Source organism: Salmo salar, chromosome 02 (genome assembly GCF_965601325.2).
Source record: "Salmo salar chromosome 02, fSalSal1, whole genome shotgun sequence".
NCBI lineage: Eukaryota > Metazoa > Chordata > Actinopteri > Salmoniformes > Salmonidae > Salmo > Salmo salar.
The window spans coordinates 51,288,977-51,301,891 of NC_138292.1; the positions used below are offsets into that span (position 1 = coordinate 51,288,977).

General features: G+C 41.5%; 1 protein-coding gene across 2 annotated transcripts in view; it reads right to left on the minus strand.

The window, feature by feature from the left end:
* Positions 1-12,915, minus strand: part of mark1 (MAP/microtubule affinity-regulating kinase 1) — a 113,287-nt gene that overhangs the window by 81,060 nt on the left and 19,312 nt on the right. The gene's annotated exons all lie outside the window — the stretch shown is intronic.

A 12,915-nucleotide genomic window follows, 5' to 3' on the forward strand; every position in this document is an offset into this window, starting at 1 on the left:
CACAATAAATCCATTATTCATTTTACACAAATCTAAAGAAACATCATCTGAAGAGCAAGAACAAAATAGCATAATCTGAGTTGTCCTTATGTTAGGCCCTGATCTTGCTATGCCATATGGCTGTGGGCTACAATAGTTAAATTTAGCAGACAAGATTTGCTTAGAATACCGTGGCATTATTTTATAGTACGAAGAATACAACTGAACATAGGGGAATAAAATATACTGCTCAAAAAAATAAAGGGAACACTTAAACAACACATCCTAGATCTGAATGAAAGAAATAATCTTATTAAATACTTTTTTCTTTACATAGTTGAATGTGCTGACAAAATCACACAAAAATAATCAATGGAAATCGAATTTATCAACCCATGGAGGTCTGGATTTGGAGTCACACTCAAAATTAAAGTGGAAAACCACACTACAGGCTGATCCAACTTTGATGTAATGTCCTTAAAACAAGTCAAAATGAGGCTCAGTAGTGTGTGTGGCCTCCACGTGCCTGTATGACCTCCCTAAAACGCCTGGGCATGCTCCTGATGAGGTGGCGGATGGTCTCCTGAGGGATCTCCTCCCAGACCTGGACTAAAGCATCCGCCAACTCCTGGACAGTCTGTGGTGCAACGTGGAGTTGGAGCGAGACATGTCCCAGATGTGCTCAATTGGATTCAGGTCTGGGGAACGGGCGGGCCAGTCCATAGCATCAATGCCTTCCTCTTGCAGGAACTGCTGACACACTCCAGCCACATGAGGTCTAGCATTGTCTTGCTTTAGGAGGAACCCAGGGCCAACCGCACCAGCATATGGTCTCACAAGGGGTCTGAGGATCTCATCTCGGTACATAATGGCAGTCAGGCTACCTCTGGCGCGCACATTGAGAGCTGTGTGGCCCCCCAAAGAAATGCCACCCCACACCATGACTGACCCACCGCCAAACCGGTCATGCTGGAGGATGTTGCAAGCAGCAGAACGTTCTCCACGGCGTCTCCAGACTCTGTCACGTGTGTCACGTGCTCAGTGTGAACCTGCTTTCATCTGTGAAGAGCACAGGGCGCCAGTGGCAAATTTGCCAATCTTGGTGTTCTATGCCAAACGTCCTGCACAGTGTTGGGCTGTAAGCACAACCCCCACCTGTGGACGTCAGGCCCTCATACCACCCTCATGGAGTCTGTTTCTGACCATTTGAGCAGACACATGCACATTTGTGGCCTGCTGGAGGTCATTTTGCAGGGCTCTGGCAGTGCTTCTCCTGCTCCTCCTTGCACAAAGGCGGAGGTAGCGGTCCTGCTGCTGGGTTGTTGCCCTCCTACGGCCTCCTCCACGTCTCCTGATGTACTGGCCTGTTTCCTGGTAGCGCCTCCATGCTCTGGACACTACGCTGACAGACACAGCAAACCTTCTTGCCACAGCTCGCATTGATGTGCCATCCTGGATGAGCTGCACTACCTGAGCCACTTGTGTGGGTTGTAGACTCCGTCTCATGCTACCACTAGAGTGAAAGCACCGCCAGCATTCAAAAGTGACCAAAACATCAGCCAGGAAGCATAGGAACTGAGAAGTGGTCTGTGGTCCCCACCTGCAGAACCACTCCTTTATTGGGGGTGTCTTGATAATTGCCTATAATTTCCACCTGTTGTCTATTCCATTTGCACAACAGCATGTGAAATTTATTGTCAATCAGTGTTGCTTCCTAAGTGGACAGTTTGATTTCACAGAAGTGTGATTGACTTGGAGTTACATTGTGTTGTTTAAGTGTTCCCTTAATTTTTTTGAGCAGTGTAGAAAGAATATTTTCTCCAAACAACTTGAGGCAGTGCTCGCATGTGGCTATTCTGTGTTGAGCGGTTAACAAAGGAACAGGTACTCCTACAGTGAGGGGAAAAAAGTATTTGATCCCCTGCTGATTTTGTACGTTTGCCCATTGACAAAGAAATGATCAGTCTATAATTTTAATGGTAGGTTTATTTGAACAGTGAGAGACAGAATAACAACAAAAAAATCCTGAAAAATGCATGTAAAAAATGTTATATATTGATTTGCATTTTAATGAGGGAAATAAGTATTTGACCCCCTCTCAATCAGAAAGATGTCTGGCTCCCAGGTGTCTTTTATACAGGTAACGAGCTGAGATTAGGAGCACACTTTTAACCTCTTAGGGCTAGGGGGCAGTATTTACACGGCCGGATAAAAAACGTACCCGATTTAATCTGGTTACTACTCCTACCCAGTAACTAGAATATGCATATACTTATTAGATATGGATAGAAAACACCCTAAAGTTTCTAAAACTGTTTGAATGGTGTTTGTGAGTATAACAGAACTCATATTGTAGGCAAAAACCTGAGAGATTCCTTTACAGGAAGTGGCCTGTCTGACCATTTATTGGCTTTCTTTGACATCTCTTTCCAAAACAAAGGATCTCTGCGGTAACGTGACACTTCCCACGGCTCCCATAGGCTCTGAGAGCCCGGGAAAGAGCTGAATGTCGTCATTCCAGCCCTAGGCTGAAACACATTATCGCCTTTGTCAAGTGGCCGATCAAGGGACAGTGGGCATAGGCGCGTGCACTGGTCGCCCCCGTCTTTCTTTTTTTCTCCTCTATTTACCGAAACGCAGATTCCCGGTCGGAATATTATCGCTTTTTTACGAGATAAATTGCATAAAAATGTATTTTAAACAGCGGTTGACATGCTTCGAAGTACGGTAATGGAATATTTAGAATTTTTTTGTCACGAAATGCGCCATGCTCGTAACCCTGATTTACCATTTCGGATAGTGTCTGGAACGCACGAACAAAACGCCGCTATTTGGATATAACGATGGATTATTTGGGACCAAACCAACATTTGTTATTTAAGTAGAAGTCCTGGGAGTGCATTCTGACGAAGAACATCAAAGGTAATCAAACTTTTGTAATAGTAAATCTGATTTTGGTGAAGGCTAAACTTGCTGGGTGTCTAAATAGCTAGCCCGTGATGGCTGGGCTATGTACTTAGAATATTGCAAAATGTGCTTTCACCAAAAAGCTATTTTAAAATCGGACATATCGAGTGCATAGAGGAGTTCTGTATCTATAATTCTTAAAATAATTGTTATGCTTTTTGTGAACGTTTATCGTGAGTAATTTAGTAAATTGTTAGTAAATTCCCCGGAAGTTTGCGGGGGGTATGCTAGTTCTGAACGTCACATGCTAATGTAAAAAGCTGTTTTTTTATATAAATATGAACTTGATTGAACAAAACATGCATGTATTGTATAACATAATGTCCTAGGTGTGTCATCTGATGAAGATCATCAAAGGTTAGTGCTACATTTAGCTGTGGTTTGGGTTTATGTGACATTATATGCTAGCTTGAAAAATGGGTGTCTGATTATTTCTGGCTGGGTACTCTGCTGACATAATCTAATGTTTTGTTTTCGCTGTAAAGCCTTTTTGAAATCGGACAGTGTGGTTAGATTAACGAGAGTCTTGTCTTTAAAATGGTGTAAAATAGTCCTATGTTTGAGAAATTGAAGTAATAGCATTTCTAAGGTATTTGAATAACGCGCCACGGGATTCAACTGGCTGTTGAGTAGGTGGGACGATTTGGTGCCACCTAGCCCAGAGAGGTTAAAGGGAGTGCTCCTAATCTCAGTTTGTTACCTGTATAAAAGGCACCTGTCCACAGAATCAATCAATCAGATTCCAAACTCTCCACCATGGCCAAGACCAAAGAGCTCTCCCAGGATGTCAGGGAAGGGATTGTAGACCTACACAAGGCTGGAATGGGCTACAAAACCATCGCCAAGCAGCTTGGTGGCAAGGTGACAACAGTTGGTGCGATTATTCGCAAATGGAATAAACACAAAAGAACTGTCAATCTCCCTCGGCCTGGGGCTCCATGCAAGATCTCACCTCGTGGAGTTGCAATGATCATGAGAACGGTGAGGAATCAGCCCAGAACTACACGGGAGGATCTTGCCAATGATCTCAAGGCAGCTGGGACCATAGTCACCAAGAAAACAATTGGTAACACACTACGCCGTGAAGGACTGAAATCCTGCAGTGCCCACAAGGTCCCCCTGCTCACGAAAGCACATATACATGCCCGTCTGAAGTTTGCCAATGAACAGCGGAATGATTCAGAGGACAACTGGGTGAACGTGTTGTGGTCAGACGACTCATCAGATGAAACAACTCAACTCGCCGTGTTTGGAGGAGGAGGAATGATGCCTATGACCCCAAGAACACAATCCCCACTGTCAAACATGGAGGTGGAAACATTATGCATTGGGGGTGTTTTTCTGCTAAAGGGACAGGACAACTTCACCGCATCAAAGGGACGATGGACGGGGCCATGTAGCGTCAAATCTTGGGTGAGAACTTCCTTCCATCAGCCAGGGCATTGAAAATGGGTCGTGGATGGGTATTCCAGCATGACAATGACCCAAAACACAAGGCCAAGTCAACAAAGGAGTGGCTCAAGAAGAAGCACATTAAGGTCTCGGAGTGGCCTAGCCAGTCTCCAGACCTTAATCCCATAGAAAATCTGTGGAGGGAGCTGAAGGTTCGAGTTGCCAAACGTCAGCCTCGAAACCTTAATGACTTGGAGAAGATCTGTAAAGAGGAGTGGGACAAAATCCCTCCTGAGATGTTGGCCACCAGGTTTGCACACTACAAGAAAAGTCTGACCTCTGTGATTGCCAACAAGAGTTTTGCCACCAAGTACTAAGTCATGTTTTGCAGAGGGGTCAAATACGTATTTCCTTCATTAAAATGCAAATCAATTTATAACATTTTTGACATGCGTTTTTCTGGATTTCTTTGTTGTTATTCTGTCTCTCACTGTTCAAATAAACCTACCATTAAAATTATAGACTGATAATTTCTTTGTCAGTGGGAAAACGTACAAAATCAGCAGGGGATCAAATACTTTTTTCCCCTCACTGTATATGCTTATTTCAGAGTTCAGTTGTAATAAAAATCAACACATATAGCCCAACATTTGTAAGACATTCTAAGGCTGCATGATGGAACTCTAATGATTTAAATACAGTTACATGAAAAGGCATGAGCTCTGCTTTGTTTTGCGCAGGCTGTACACACTTCAGTCTCTCATTCACAATTTGACAAGCACTTGATAATGCCTCAAATTTCCCGGCTGCATCCCCTTTGTGGCCTTAATGCCCCCTAAAAAAAATCCATGCCTTTTGCGGCCAGTGGCCGTTGTGCCCTTGGGCTGAATATAATAATTATAATTCCCTTCTCCCAACTGCGTGCCGAAGCACCTCTCACTTACATGGCTCTCCGTCCACGTGATTGGGTCTCTCACAGGCTACAAGTGAAGATGGACACATCGGGGATGCAACTGCACGCATCCTTATCCAATTCCGAAGTGCATATTGAAGATATAGGAAGAACTGTAATTTACTTTTCATCAGCCAACAAGATGAGTTGGCCTAACGCACAGCAAAAGCACTAGCCTATTTCAATCTACTATCCCCGATAGGTCAACTTCTGTACTATGCTAGAAATAAATATTCCAAACAGTCTGGGACAGTTGTGGGATGCGATAGATCCCAAATTAATAATACAACCACAAGCATAAAAAAACAGATCAGAACGTTTAGCTTAAAAATGTTGCTAAACTATTAGGCTATTTCTTCACATTATAAGCGCAGCAATGCGCACATGGCAGTAGGCTATAAGCGCGAATGTTCCATTAGCAGGAAACGCCATTCTCAAAAGTGAACGCAAATGCGATTATGCATGTAACGCTTTTATAATAAAAGGTGCATTTGTATGGTGAAAATTTTCCCCAAACTTGAATCTCACGTGCTGCATATGTATGCCAGTTACACTCTACACCCAGTGTAATGCGGATTAATCCGTATTAATTTTAATAAGTTATTTGGCCATTTTAGTTGTGATACAAACCTTAAAACATATAGGCCTATGGGCTAGACTACATGAGGTGTGCGATTATGATTGGAAAAAGTCGCAAAAAAATCCATGGCCGTTTCTTACCTTAAGCTGGGCATCATTCAAGTGATAGGCTAATATTGTCACCCTTCAGACTATTTTTGATTCAATCTGGTCTTTACATATACTAAATAATATATATATGAAGTTAGTTTTTATTTAGAATAGACCACTATCATGCACCTGTCTCAAAACAGGGGGGGGGGGGGGGGAAATGCATGTCATCTAAATAGCGAATGGAGGACGCTTTTCCCCCCAGTTAATTTTCATGCCAAGCAGATAGACTATACTCCTGTTGTCAAGAGAAGCAATGTGCTTAATATTAGGAAAGTAGAGAAATAAATATAGGCCTAGCCTATAAAAAAAAGGATCCCATCAGCTTTTTAAGAGGCCATCACTCCGTTTTCTCACGTAATTGCATAGCCTATAGAAATGCTGCGCAACATGAGCTCATGGGCTCTCATGAAGTGTTTGATAAAATGTTTGATACCATTTGCATTGATGTCAGAGTGTTTAGAGGGACAATAGAGCGCTGAGTACCAGGCAGTTAGCAAGTTTGGTAGGCTACAAACGACCATCGGCAGCATCAGAACTTGGGGAAACCTAATTAACGTGACTAAACAGTCACGTGGAATTTGACTGCCATCATGACTCGTGACCGCCGGTGTGGCGATAATAAGTCACTGTATGAGCGCCTGCTAAATTACTCAAATGTAACTACAGTAGGTCTTTACGCAAACAAGCCATTTGCCACACAAGCCTGCCATCATTCACTTTGAACTGGACTGTGTGTTTACAGGGAGTTGCGACTAGAGGTCGACCGATTCTGATTTTTTTAGACGCCGATACCGATGCCGATTATTGGAGGCCCAAAAAATGCCGATGCCGATTAATCGGACGATTGTTTTTGTTTATTTATTTGTAATAATGACAATTACAACAATACTGAATGAACACTTATTTTAACTTAATATAATACATCAATAAACTCAATTTAGCCTCAAATAAATAATGAAACATGTTCAATTTGGTTTAAATAATGCAAAAACAAAGTGTTGGAGAAGAAAGTAAATGTGCAATATGTGCCATGTAAAACGTTTAAGTTCCTTGCTCAGAACATGAGAACATATGAAAGCTGGTGGTTCCTTTTAACATGAGTCTTCAATATTCCCAGGTAAGATGTTTTAGGTTGTAGTCATTATAGGACTATTTCTCTCTATACGATTTGTATTTCATATACCTTTGACTATTGGATGTTCTTATAGGCACTTTAGTATTGCCAGTGTAACAGTATAGCTTCCGTCCCTCTCCTCGCTCCTACCTGGGCTTGAACTAGGAACACATCGACAACAGCCACCCTCGAAGCAGCGTTGCCCATGTAGAGGAAGGGGAAACAACTACTCCAAGTGTCAGAGCGAGTGACGTTTGAAACGCTATTAGCGCGCGCCCGGCTAGCCATTTCACATGGGTTACACAAGCCTCGTCTTGGGAGTTGACAGGCTTGAAGTCATAAACAGCGCAATGCATTGCGAAGGGCTGCTGGCAAAACGCACTAAAGTGCTATTTTGAATGAATGCTTACGAGCCTGCTGCTGCCTACCACTGCTCAGACTGCTCTATCAAATCATAGACTTAATTATAACATAATAACACACAGAAACACGAGCCTTAGGTCATTAATATGGTCGAATCCGTAAACTATCATCTCGAAAACAAAACATTGTTCCTGTTACATTGCACAACCTTCAATATTATGTCATAATTACGTAAAATTCAGGCAAATTAGTTCGCAACGAGCCAGGCGGCCCAAACTGTTGCATATACGCTGACTGCGCGCAATGAACGCAAAATGACACAATTTCACCTGGTTAATATTGCCTGCTAACCTGTATTTCTTTTAGCTAAATATGCAGGTTTAAAAACGTATACTTCTGTGTATTGATTTTAAGAAAGGCATTGATGTTTATGGTTAGGTACAGTCGTGCAACGATTGTGCTTTTTTCGCAAATGCGCTTTTGTTAAATCATCCCCGTCTGTCTTTGTTAGGAAGAAATAGTCTTCATAGTTCGCAACGAGCCAGGCGGCCCAAACTGCTGCATATACCCTGACTCTGTTTGCAAGAGAAGTGACACATTTTCCCTAGTTAAAAGAAATTCATGTTAGCAGGCAATATTAACTAAATATGCAGGTTTAAAAATATACACTTGTGTATTGATTTTAAGAAAGGCATTGATGTTTACGGTTGGAGCAACGTGTACCTAAGCGATTATATGCAACGCAGGACAGGCTAGATAAACTAGTAATATCATCAACCATGTGTAGTTAACTAGTGATTATGATTGATTGATTGTTTTTATAAGATAAGTTTAATGCTAGCTAGCAACTTACCTTGGCTTCTTATGCATTCGCGTAACCTCGTGGAGTGCAATGTAAAGCAGGTGGTTAGAGCGTTGGACTAGTTAACCTTAAGGTTGCAATCTGTTCTGCCCCTGAACAAGGCAGTTAACCCAATGTTCCTAGGCCATCATTGAAAATAAGAATGTGTTCTTAACTGACTTGCCTAGTTAAATAAAAGGTGTAAAAAAATAAAAAATATAAATACAATTTAATCGGCCAAATCGGCAGTCAAAAATACCGATTTCCGATTGTTATGAAAACTTGAAATCGGCCCTAATTAAATCGGCCATTCTGATTAATCGATCGACCTCTAGTTGCGACTTTAGTCTATCGATCATTAGAACGCATTCGCCAAAAGCCACAAAATACACCCGAATGGATTTCTGCAAAAATATCAATACCACGGGAGTCTTCTTACATTTGTGAACTTTACAGTCCTATTGATCAAACAACGATGAAAAGGTAGGCTTTCTCCCCCTGTTATGCACATCAACAACTAATGCTAGCCTGAGCAAGATTAGCTAAAATCTTACGAAGGAACATTTTATAAACCTTCACTGTTTGAGCTAGTTGGCCGTCAAAATTGCAATGATAAACGATGGGGAATTGTAGCCTACTCATCCTTGTGCAGCTTGCCTGCAACCAAGCTAACTGGCTAAAGTTGGCTAGCTTGCTACTTAGACACAAATGATAGAAGACCGCACTCTGACCAGCTAGGCTGTTTACATGTTATCTAGAGCGTTTGTGACTAACTATTATTTTTTTGGCCCATGTTTACTGACACCGTCCATATTCAGCCGGTGTTCATCAGTTATTAGTCTTACTCTGACAAGAGTGCTCTGAAATTGGAGTAGATCGCCAGAGTGAATTTGTGAACACAAGATATGGTAACAGGATAAAAGTAATTGAAGTTCTTGCTAGCTACTGTAACCAAATGACACCTGCATGTCAAGCTGCGTATAGCCACCAAAAAAAACGATATTAGGGGAAATAGTCACTCACCCACTCCTCCAATGACATGACATTGTCCCCCAGATCCTCAAATGGTTCTACAACTGCACCATCGAGAGCATCCTGACTGGTTGCATCACCGCCTGGTATGGCAACTGCTCAGCATCTGACTGTAAGGCGCTACAGAGGGTAGTGCGAACGGCCCAGTACATCACTGGGGCCAAGCTTCCTACAATCCAGGACCTATATAATAGGCGGTGCCAGAGTAAAGCCCATATAATTGTCAGAGACTCCAGTCACCCAAGTTAGACTGTTTTCTCTGCTACTGCACGGGCAAGCGGTACAGGAGCGCCAAGTCTAGGACCAAAAGGGTCCTCAACAGCTTCTACCCAAACCATTAGACTGCTGAACAATTCATAAAAATCACCACCGGACAATTTACATAGACATCCCCCCTCTTGTACACTGCTGCTACTCGCTGTTTGTTTGTTACCTATGCATAGTCACTTCACCCCCACCTACATGTACAGATTACCTCAACTAGCCTGTACCCCTGCACACTAACGCGGTACTGGTGCCCCTGTATATAACCTTGTTATTGTGTTTCTTTTATTTTAGCCTACTTTGTAAATATTTTCATCTTGAACTGCACTGTTAGTTTAGGGCTTATAAGTAACCATTTCACAGTAAAGTGTTGTATTCGGCGCATGTGGCAAATAAAGTTTGATTTGACATCCTCCTAGCAGCTAGCTAGCTAACGTTAAGCTAAAAACACAGAGCCTGCTACATACAGTTGAAGTCTGAAGTTTACATACACTTAGGTTGGAGTCATTAAAACTAGTTTTTCAACCACTCCACAAATTTCTTGTAAACAAACTATAGTTTTGGCAAGTCGGTTAGGACATCTACTTTGTGATTGTAAACAATTGTTGGAAAAATTACTTGTCAGACAGATTATTTCACTGTATCACAATTCCAGTGGGTCAGAAGTTTACATTGACTAAGTTGACCTTCAAACTCTCTTGCCTCTTTGCTTGACATCACAAGAAAAATCTAAAGAAATCAGCCAAGACCTCAGAAAAAAAATTGTAGATCTCCACAAGTCTGGTTCATCCTTGGGAGCAATTTCCAAACGCCTGAAGGTACCACGTTCATCTGTACAAACAGTAGTACGCAAGTATAAACAACATGGGACCACGCAGCTGTCATACCGCTCAGGAAGGAGACGCGTTCTGTCTCCTAGAGATGAACATACTTTGGTGCAAAAAGTGCAAATCAATCCCAGAACAGAAAACAACTTTGTGAAGATGCTAGAGGAAACAAGTACAAACGTATCTATATCCACAGTAAAATGAGTCCTATATTGACATAACCTGAAATGCTGCTCAGCAAGGAAGAGGCCACTGCTCCAAAACCGCCATCAAAAAGCCAGACAACGATTTGCAACTGCACATGGGGACAAAGATCGTACTTTTTGGAAAAATGTCCTCTGGTCTGATGAAACAAAAAAAGCTGTTTGGCCATAATGACCATCGTTATGTTTGGAGGAAAAAGGGGGAGGCTTGCAAGCCGAAGAACACCATCCCAAACGTGAAGCACGGAGGTGGCAGCATCATGTTGTGGGGGTGCTTTGCTGCAGGAGGGTCTGGTGCATATTGAAGCAACATCTCAAGACATCAGTCAGGAAGTTAAAGCTTGGTCGCAAACGGGTCTTCCAAATGGACAATGACCCCAAGCATACTTCCAAAGTTGTGGCAAAATGGCTTAAGGACAACAAAGTCAAGGTATTGGAGTGGCCATCACAAAGCCCTGGCCTCAATCCTGTAGAAGATTTGTGGACAGAACTGAAAAAGTGTGCGTGAGCAAGGAGGCCTACAAACCTGACTCAGTTACACCAGCTCTGTCAGGAGGAATGGGCCAAAATTCACCCAACTTATTGAGGGAAGCTTGTGGAAGGCTACCCGAAACACTTGAACCAAGTTTAAAAAAATGTAAAGGCAATGCTACCAAATACTAATTGAGTGTATGTAAACTTCTGACAAACTGGGAATGTGATGAAAGAAATAAAAGCTGAAATAAAATCACTCTACTATTATTCTGACATTTCACATTCTTAAAATAAAGTGGTGATCATATCTAACCTAAGACAGGGAATTTTTACTAGGATTAAATGTCAGGCATTGTGAAAAACCGAGTTAAATTTTATTTGGCTAAGGTGTATGTAAACTTCCGACTTCAACTGTAAATATATATCGTTGCCTATTATCCACTTTATGACTGACTTGTGATCATTGCCCTTGCTAGTTTGATTGCATTGTCATTCCCAGCCTTAGTTAAATCTGTCAGTTTTTGTCCGAAATATTGAATAATGGAAACTGAAACCATGCATCCCGAATGGAGGCAGCAAACAATGTACAAGGCCAGCTGTGATTTACAACCTAAGAGCAATATTTATTGGACTACCAAGAAATGTATTGGTGAATTATATTAATCATGCATTGACCTGCATCCATCTATTATGCCAACAATGCGCGAGTGTGCATCATGGAATGCAGAGTCAAATGGAACTTACTTTTAAAACCCTTTATAAAGTTGGTGTTGAAGCATAAACTGGAAATTTGATATTTTTGACCGATATGATTGTTTCATATCTGAAAAGTAGTTAAAATGCTGTCAGTACCACTTTAAAGGGTCAGTTCACTTCCTTGTTTTAAAGGGACAGTTCACTCCAAAAACCAAAGTGTCAGATGTTTTCAGACTAAAAGTGGTCAGATGTTGATAAATCCACATCCCTCCTGTAATCCAAAATGAAAAGATAAGCACTGTTTATTTGGTGCTCATCTTTTTAAATACATTTGTGTATGAGGGCATAGACTGGATCTACGCAACCAAAGGCATGTGATGTGAGGACATTAAACTACCTTTAAAGTCAGAAATACATACATTTTCCTTTAACATCTGCTTTCATAGAGATATGGGACAGTACTTCAGTACTGTATTTCTCAAGATTCACTCAGTTGTTGAGCCCATAAAGCAAAAATTCCGAGAAATTTGGACATGCAAACAATGTAAAAACGTTAGGAACTCCACACCTCTTGAGTCTTTACATGGAATCGCTAAGCTGTTGGCATGAATTCAATGTCTAAATATTTCCGTGAGTGTACCAAACAAGACAGACACATGCAATTTCCAACAAGGTCAATAACAGCAACAAACTTGACATGCCACGCGCTTGAGACCAATTCGAAAGAAGGAAAACTGGGTAATTTTCTGTTTAGGCATTTAAAATAATACACTCAAGAGATAGAATCAACATGACCTCTTAGAACAGGGATCATGAATTAGATTTAGCCGAGGGCCAATTGTTTCTTAAGCGGATGGTCACGGGGCCGGAACATAATTACAAATAATTATAAAACAGATATAATATGACTAAAACATAACTTCAAACCTTGCTTACATACATACATACACATACATACATACATACATACATATTATGCGTGGAAAGACTTTCAAAATTAACATTTCTTGGAGCTGATTTGATGGTGTTTTTACAGTCTTTTGATCAAAAAAAACATTTCATTATCTGTTCTAATTGTC